Genomic DNA, 8,664 nt, shown 5'->3' with positions numbered 1-8,664 from the left:
TATGGTTACACCACCCACACATTTCATATATGGCCAGAAATTGGAGTTAGATTGTTTTCTAGATACTACGTTGTCTATATGTGTGTGCACGTGTGCAAACTTTATCGGGAAATAGAAGAGATAAACTCTTGCATCTTTTCTGTTATAGCAAAGCTAGAAATGGTTAAAAATGTATTTGATAATGAGAAATGAGAGAATGGATATCATGTGAATCTTTGAAGAACATCACTGTGGAACGTGGACCAAGACAATGAAAACCCATCAAAAGGTGAATAATAAGTAGAAATGCTGACAGGCAAAGGGAACTCATATCCCATATATTTCATGGCTTATAACTGGTACAAAAATAACAATTATAACTACAGGTGAAAAGAAGAAGGAAAGAAATACAGGAATGCAGAAGGAAGGAAGAAAGGAAAGAAGGGAGGGAAGGAAGGAAAGAAATCATAATTCTCAGGCCACAGGTGCAAAGACAAACAGGAAGAGGGATGTGGTGAGGTGAGGGAGCTCAGGCAGAGACCCTTCCCTACACACACAAACACGCACACACACACACACATTCTAGCCTGTATTGACTTTCTTTCCAACCACCCGATTCTTTCCTTTCAACACCTTCTAGATTTAAAACCCAAAGCAGTCATCTGTTCAGGCACCAAGGCATCCTTGACCTCCCATCTGGAATCCCGATTTTCAGAGCTCTGCACTGTGGTGTTTGTGGTTGACTCCTTGTCCAACCAAAACCCAGGCTGTGTGGCAGGGAAGTTGGAGCAGCAGAGAGAGGCTGCCCCTGGCCTCCAGTCTCCCTTTCCTGTCTCAAGGTTCATGTCTGGAAAACCACCTGGGTGCAAGCCTCTTGTCTCCCATTCACTGGCTATGACCCTTGAACAAAACTGATTTTGTTGTTTTGAAGCCTTAGTTCTCCAGCTGGAAAATGGAGACAATTACAGTCTTGACTTCTTCAAGTTTGTAAGGATGAAGCTGGATTGGATCACAATTTGCTATTGCGACATCCTAAACTTCGCCCTTAGCTTGAGTACCATGGCTTCAGGACCCCACACTTGGACCCACGAGGGCAAGGGGTGCCAGGCCATTCCTTGTTCAGATGCTGGCTCTGCAAGAGTACCCGTGCTTCGGTGCTGAGTGCAAGCTCAGGGGAGGATGGCCCCAGGGCTCCTGAGGAACAGCAGGTGCACCTATTTTCACTGTGTTTCAGAAATGACCCTTCCTTCCTCACCTTCTCTCATAACACTTTGTCCAAAGATAATTTAACAAAGGATAAAGCAGCGATACAAATACTGAAAGTAAGTTTATAAATTTTAACTGTTGCAATAGAATCACAAACATTGTCATAAAGCCGCCAACAATACCCATTGGGGTGGGAGTGTTCACAGTCAGGTAACCAGCTCCCCAAAGGAAGTGCTCATTGAACTTCAAAGTTCAGGGACATTCTTCATCACTGTTACCAGCCTCAGCCTCACACCGTTCTCTCCCATTCGGAAGGACTTGGTCACCTCCAGGGTCACCATGCCGGTTCCAGGGCTGACCCAGCAGAACTAACGAAGATAGTGGGTGCTTCGTTACACACTTAGAACAAAAGAAAGCACACACTGGGGTGTAAGTAAATTTCCATTTTAGTTTTCCAGACATGAACCTTGAGACAGGAAAGGGAGACTGGAGGCCAGGGGCAGCCTCTCTCTGCTGCTCCAACTTATCAAAGAGGGTAAACATGCTTTGGTTGATGAAATTAAGTATTTTCAATAAACACCTCCCTCTTTCAACATTCTTCCTTACATTTAAAAAATTGTGGTAAAATACACACCACATAAAAGTTACCATCTTAACCACTTTTAACTGTACAGTTCAGTAGTGTTAAGTATATTCACACTGTTGTGCAACCACACGACCTACCATCCCCAGAATTCTTTTCATTTTGCAAAACCAAAAGTCTGCACCCATTAAATACTAACTCCCCATTCCTCCCTCCTCCCCAGCCGCTGGCAACCCCCATTCTACGTTCTGCCTCTATGAAGTTGACTACTCCAGGTGCTTCATGTAAGTGGGATCATACAGTATTTGTCTTTTTGTGCCTGGCTTATTTCATTTAAGATTATGTCCTCAAGTTTCATTGTTGTCGCAAGTGTCAGAATCTCCTTCGTTTTTTTTTTTTTTTTTTAAAGATTATATTTATTTATTTATTTGAGAGAGAGAGAATGAGAGAGAGCAAGCACATGAGAGGGGGGAGGGTCAGAGGGAGAAGCAGACTCCCTGCCGAGCAGGGAGCCTGATGCGGGACTCGATCCCGGGACTCCAGGATCATGACCTGAGCCGAAGGCAGTCGCTTAACCAACTGAGCCACCCAGGCGCCCAGAATCTCCTTCGTTTTTAAGATTGAATAATATTTCATTGTTTCTATAGACCACATTTTGCTTATCCATTCATTTGTCAATGAACACTTGAGTTGCTTCTACCTTTTGGCTATTGTGAATAACGCTGCTCTGAACATGGGCATAAATATTTCTTTGAGCCCTTACTTTCAATTATTTTTGTAAATATGCAACTGTGTAATTTCTAGATCATATGGCATCTCTATTTTTAATTTTTTGAGGAACGTCCATACTTTTTTCTGCAGTGGCTGCATCAATTTACATTCCCACCAATAGTGCACGAGGGTTCCAGTTTCTCCACATCCTGGCCAGCACTTGGTTTTTCTGTTTTGACGGTAGCCATCTTAATGGTGGGAGATGCCTCTTTACATTTAAAGCAGGAGTAAGTATTGCCATGACCATTCTTCAAGTGTAGTAAGGGCGGGTCCTTAGGTAAGACGACGTGGGACAGCATGATGAGACCTGGGATCATCTATTTACTTGCTGTGTTCCTGCTATACCGTCTACCTTCTGAGGACAGGATGTATCTTTTACATTTCTTTATTCTCAGCCTCTAACAAGAAATATCCCATTAATGGTGAACTGGTTGAATGAGAGGGATTCATTCATTGTTCCTCCCTCCCTTCTTATCCCTTCCCTGACCTCTCAGGAAGCCCCTGTCTGCCCAAGGGAAGACCCCATAACAGGCACAGTATCCCAGAGACAGCTGGGTAGGTTTCAAGGACTCCTCCAAACCAGGTGTTTGGGTCTTATCAGCCACTGTGGGCAAGAGCTGAGCAGACCCATTGTCAAGATCTGCAAGTGGAAGGGAAGTAGCAGTTGCATCATGTTTATGCTTGGTGCAGGAGCTTTGCAGCTCAGGCACACTGTCCCAGATGTTTTGTGTCACCTCGTTGGCATGGGACAGCAGCCAGGCCTGCAGCAGTCAGCCCCACCAATTCCCCTGCTCTAGCCTCTTCGACCGTTGGGTCAGGAGTTTGCTCATGTCCATAGTGATGGTTTCTGCAGGTGGAGGTTTGGAGATGGGGAGAAGCCAAGAGGTTATTTTTGAGGGTTCTAGCTAGGGTTCCTTGTTCCAAGGTCATCTTTGAGGGTTCTAGCCAGGGTTCCTTGTTCTCCCCATTTCATGTCCATCTGTCCTTCAGGGCTAGCCCAGCAGCGACTTCAAGTCCAGCACCAGATGGAAGCAGCAGCTCTACATGAACCCTTTAACCACTTCCCACAGATGTGTGAGGTCAAATCCCCACAGTAAATCCTACATTCTGTATCATTCCTTATGGTTCTGCTTCCTTGATGGAACCCTGGCTAACACAGACCCACTCACTAGGACTGAGGATGTGGGGGAAGCCAGGATCAGTCTTCCAGCTACAGTCTGAGGGTTTGAGTTTCCTGTGGATCTTTGCACTGCAGGACCAAACTGTGCATCGTGGGAAGACAGAGGAATCCACAGAAGATGGCCCAAGGATCAGAAAAGCCACCTGGAACAGAGACGGGAGGGCCTCCCAGTACACAGAGGACAATTCTGGCAAAGGGATGACTGTGAGGTGGGAGAAGAGCCAGGAGGGTGGGTATCAGGGAATCTTTGGTGTCTGTCCTGTGATGACCAAAAGGAGCTCAGAGAGAACTGACCTCTTCTTTCCTGAGCAATCAGAGCTCCACTTGTCACTATTGCAATGAGAGAGAGGACACCTTGCCCTTTGCAGGCACTGTTCGATATTGTGTTCTTGTCCCTCAGGGAGCAGTGTGCTTGGTGGGGTAAGTGTGTGGGTCCTGGAATTGACAAGTCCAGGTTGGTGTGTGTCCCAGCTGCACCATGAACAGAAGTGTGATCTCCAGAAGCTATTTAATCCTTTGTGCCTCAGTTTCCCCATCTGTAGATAAAGATATCTACATCATGAACTTGTTGTGAATGTGTAATGTCAAACACTCAGCACGTGCCTGACACGTAGTGAGTGCTCAGAAAAATGTGATTCAGCTTTAAAATTCAGATGGGCTCCTGCTTGTTGCTTCACAACTGGGTATGTGGTCTTTTTCCTGTACCAGCTATGGGAATCTTTCCCAATTCTCATCCATTCAGGTTCCGTCTCCTACACGTAACTTTCTTTCCTTAGTTTCTAAAAGGGCTGTCTTAGCTGATTCTCTGCTTTATCAACAAAGGTATTTATCAGCAAAAGTTCTTTCTTGAGTGCTGGGCTAAGCCACGCTCTTTTGTGTTTTTCCTGACACCATGTAAATCCCTGAACAAGACAGGCCCCCATTAAGTCCATGGGGACTGCCACCCTGGTGTGAGTGCCATGAGAATGGACCAGAAGGGAGAGTTCTTTCTTCAGGGGACCCTGCCTGCAGCCACCATCCATTAGGGCAATCTCTGGGGACCTGGGTTTTCTAGACTGTGTTTCAGGTAAGAATTGTATTCGTGTTCATTAGGAAGTAATGTAAGCTTACCTTACCTGGCTCATGTACGTAGTTTTTATTGAAAGACTATGGTAACAAAGGTCTTCTCACTGATTTCTGTATTTCTCTATTATAACACAGGGAAAAACAGGTTTAGATTTCCTTCACAGAGGGTTTCCTGGGTCACCTATGAAAAAAACAATTAAAAACAAAATCATACCAGTATAGCTACAGACACATGAACTAACTGTTATTTGTAGGATGTGGAGAAAGGGGAACCCTGTTGCTATTGATGGGAATGCAAGCTGGTGTAGCCACTGTGGAAAACAGTATGGAGTTTCCTCAAAAAGTTAAAAATAGAGCTACCCTATGATCTAGTAATTGCTCTACTGGGTATTTACCCAAAGTATACGAAAACACTAATCCAAAAGGATATAAGCACCCCTATGTTTATTGGAGCATTATTTATAACAGCCAAATCATGGAAACAGCCCAAGTGTCCACTGATAAGATAAATGGATAAAGAAGATGTAGTATATAAATACAATGGAATATTATTCAGCCATAAAAAGAATGAAATCTTGCCAATTGCAGCAACATGGGTGGAGCTAGAATATAATGCTAAGAGATGTAAGTCAGAGAAAGACAAATACCATAATTATTTCACTCATATGTGGAATTTAAGAAACAAAACAAATGAAGAAAGGAAAAGAGAGAGAGAGGAGAGAGAGAGAGAGAGAAACCAAGAAACAGACTCTTAACTCTCCATAGACTCTATAGGCTCTCTATAGAGAACAAACTGATGGTTACGAGAGGGGCGTTGGGTGGGGGATGGGTGAAACAGGTGATGGGGATTAAGGAGTGCACTTGCTGTGATGAGCACTAGGTGATGTACAGAATTGTTGAATCATTATATTGCACATCTGAAACTAACACAACACTGTATGATAACTATACTGGAGTTAAAATAAAAAACGTAATAAAATTTTAAAAAAATTAAAATCCAGGAAAGAGGGAGGGAGTCTCAAAAAGTAAAAAAGGGAAAGAGAGGTAGAAGAAATCCAAGCCTGAACTGACAAGAAACAGTTGGTTAGAGAACAGAGACCCAGATGTGAGGCTCAGGGAATCAGTGCAAAGAGCTCTGGAAATGAAGACATCGAGGTGCTTGTCTTTCATCTCCGATCGGATACGCTGAAGACCCAGATGTGTGTCAGAGAACCCAGGGCCTCAGGCTTACTTGGTTCCTACCCTCATGCAGCTTCCAACTGACGAGCTGCTGCAAGCTTCTCTGAGGGATGCCACACCACAGTGTTTCCTACTGAGCATCCACTTCCCTGATCTGCAGTCCTACATTTAGTGACTAGTGGGTCTTGGCAGTTTCAGTATCTTTCCCCAAAAGCTTCTCTTTTCAACTAAAATGCACCTGTGTAGATGAATTATGCTGATTTGCTTTGAGGGATTCAGTCAGTGTTTTTTTTAAATTTTATTTTATTATGTTATGTTAGTCACCATACATAATTAGTTTTTGATGTAGTGATCCATGCTTCATTGTTTTCGTATAACACCCAGTGTTATTAATGTATCAGGTATGATGTGACAAAGTGTTGAATCATAGAAAGCAAAGTATTTATTTGTAAAGGGGAGATGGGGGTCCAAAATATTTCAGAAGTTTTCTTTCCCTTTTTGTTATACTTCACATAGCACAAGAAACACAAAATGAAAAATGAATATTCAGGAGTAAGGAACTCAGCAAGATGGTGGAGTAGGAAGCCCCACATTCTCCTTCTCCCCACAAACACACTGATTCAGCAACAATTCATGGATCACTTTTCTTTGTGAGAAATAAATTAATTGCAAGGCTCTTATATCCTTGGAGAACATAAAATCAGGCTCCATGAATATGGCAGTGAGATTTGGGACACCTTGTTGCCAGAGACCTTGTCCTTGGCACAATGCCAACAATCAGGAAGAGACCCCTTAGCTTCCAGGTTCACTCAGCGGAGAGAAGGGTTTGGTTCATGTGTCTAGTGCCCCAAATTTTCAGGGGGGCTCCACAGAGGACTGGATTCTCTCTTACGGGTCTTACAGCTCTGATGGGTCCAGCACAATCCAGGCACCTGGGGAGAGCAGAGGTGGCAGCTTAGGCTGGTATTCTCCATTGATTCTCCCTCCTGCTTAGCACAGATTGAACTGATGAAAAATCCCAGTTCCCAGCTCCCCTGCTTCCCCCGCCCCCGGAGAGGGAAAGAGTTGATCTGTGAATTCCATATCTTAACTTTTCTGGGGATGCCCCAAAACTATATCCATCTCATGAGTGCACTTATGGGTATTTATCCAAAAGAATTGAAATCAGGACCCTAAACAGATAGTTAGTACTCTTATGTTCATTGCAGCATTATTCCCAATAGCCAAAATATGGAAACAACCCAAGTGTCGATCAGTGGATGAGTGGATAAAAAAATATGATAGATACACATAATGGAATACTATTCAGTCCTTAAAAAGGAAATCTTCCAAAATGCAACAACACAGATGAAACTTGAGGACATTACGCTAAGTGAAACAAACCAGTTATAGGAAGGTAGATACCCCATGATTCCACTCATATGCAGTCCCTAAAATAATCAAATTCTTAGAATCAAAGAGTGGAATGGTGGTTACCAAGGCCTGAGGACAGGGGGAAATGAGGAGTTACTAATCAATGGGCATAAAGTTTCAGTCAAGCCAAATAAATAAACTTTAGAGATCTACTGTACAGCATTGTACCTACAGCCAATAATATATTGTACACTTAAAAATTTACTAACAGGAGGGGTGCCTGTGTGGCTCAGTAGGTTAAGCGTCTGACTGTTGATCTCAGCTCAGATCTTGATCTCAGGGTCGTGGGTTCGGGCCTGGCGTTGAGCTCCCTGCACTGGGCATGGAGCCTACTTAATTTTAAAAATGTTAATAGGATACATCTTATATTACGTGTTTTTATTACAAGAAGATTAGAACATTTAAAAAGAAAGAAATGTTCATAAATGAGCACAGTCACAGAAATCTAAACTGGTATTATCAGATAAATTATGTGACAACACAAAAATATAGACAAAATGGATAATTATCTTATAAAATGGGTACCATCTGTTCTTCCTAATGAGTTGTACTCGAAATTTGGTATGCTTTTAGATACTACCATATTAATATACACATAGAGTATAGTATAATTGCATTAGCTAAATTGAATCATTTGTGAATCTGAAACAATGTCTTTTTCTATTTCACAAACATACACACAGAGGGGAGCAAATGTAATAATCTATCTCAGGTCTCTTCTATATTTTCAAAGGATTCCAAGAAATAGAAGAGGAAGGAAAGCTTCCAAATTCATTCTGAGTCCAGCATTACCCCAATACCAAAACTACATAAAGACACAAAAAAAGAAAACTGCAGGCCAATATCTCTGATGAACATAGATGCAAAAATCCTCAATAAAATATTAGCAAACTGAATCCAACAGTACATTAAAAAAAATCATTCCGGGGGGCGGAGCAAGATGGCAGAGGAGTAGGAGACCTGGATTTCGTCTCCTCTCAGGAATTCAGCTGGATAGGGATCAAACCATTCTGAACACCTACAAACCCAACAGGAGATCAAAGAAAGGAATAGCAACAACTCTCTGAACAGAAAAGCGACCACTTTCTGGAAGGTAGGACGTGCGGAGAAGTGAATCCGAGGCGATATTCCGGAGGATAGACGGCGGGGGAGGGGCCTCCGAGGCCGCTTCTGGCAAGTGATAGAGCCGCGGAGCACAAAATCGGAACTTTTAAAAGTCTGCTCCGCTGAGGGACGTCACTCTGGTGGCTAAGCGGGGGGTGGAACCCTCTGGGACAGTGTGGTCTCA

General features: G+C 43.2%; 2 long non-coding RNA genes across 2 annotated transcripts in view; both read right to left on the bottom strand.

Annotated features, from left to right (window-relative positions):
* Positions 1 to 2,371: 2,371 nt before the first annotated feature.
* The window catches only part of LOC145723573 (uncharacterized), a 57,306-nt gene continuing 51,013 nt past the window's right edge, over positions 2,372 to 8,664 (bottom strand). Inside the window, exons 2-3 of the long non-coding RNA XR_014148746.1 lie at positions 4,830 to 4,965; positions 2,372 to 4,255 (exon numbers count right to left, since the gene is read on the bottom strand). This is a non-coding gene — a long non-coding RNA (uncharacterized LOC145723573). The remainder of the gene's footprint in view (positions 4,256 to 4,829; positions 4,966 to 8,664) is intronic.
* LOC145723574 (uncharacterized) overlaps positions 6,390 to 8,664 on the bottom strand; it is a 24,296-nt gene continuing 22,021 nt past the window's right edge. Inside the window, exon 2 of the long non-coding RNA XR_014148747.1 lies at positions 6,390 to 6,895. This is a non-coding gene — a long non-coding RNA (uncharacterized LOC145723574). The remainder of the gene's footprint in view (positions 6,896 to 8,664) is intronic.

This window comes from Leptonychotes weddellii, chromosome 9 (genome assembly GCF_054177405.1).
Source record: "Leptonychotes weddellii isolate Sample4059 chromosome 9, ASM5417740v2, whole genome shotgun sequence".
In the NCBI taxonomy this organism is placed as follows: Eukaryota; Metazoa; Chordata; class Mammalia; order Carnivora; family Phocidae; genus Leptonychotes; species Leptonychotes weddellii.
This window is presented reverse-complemented; position numbering and strand designations above follow the sequence as displayed.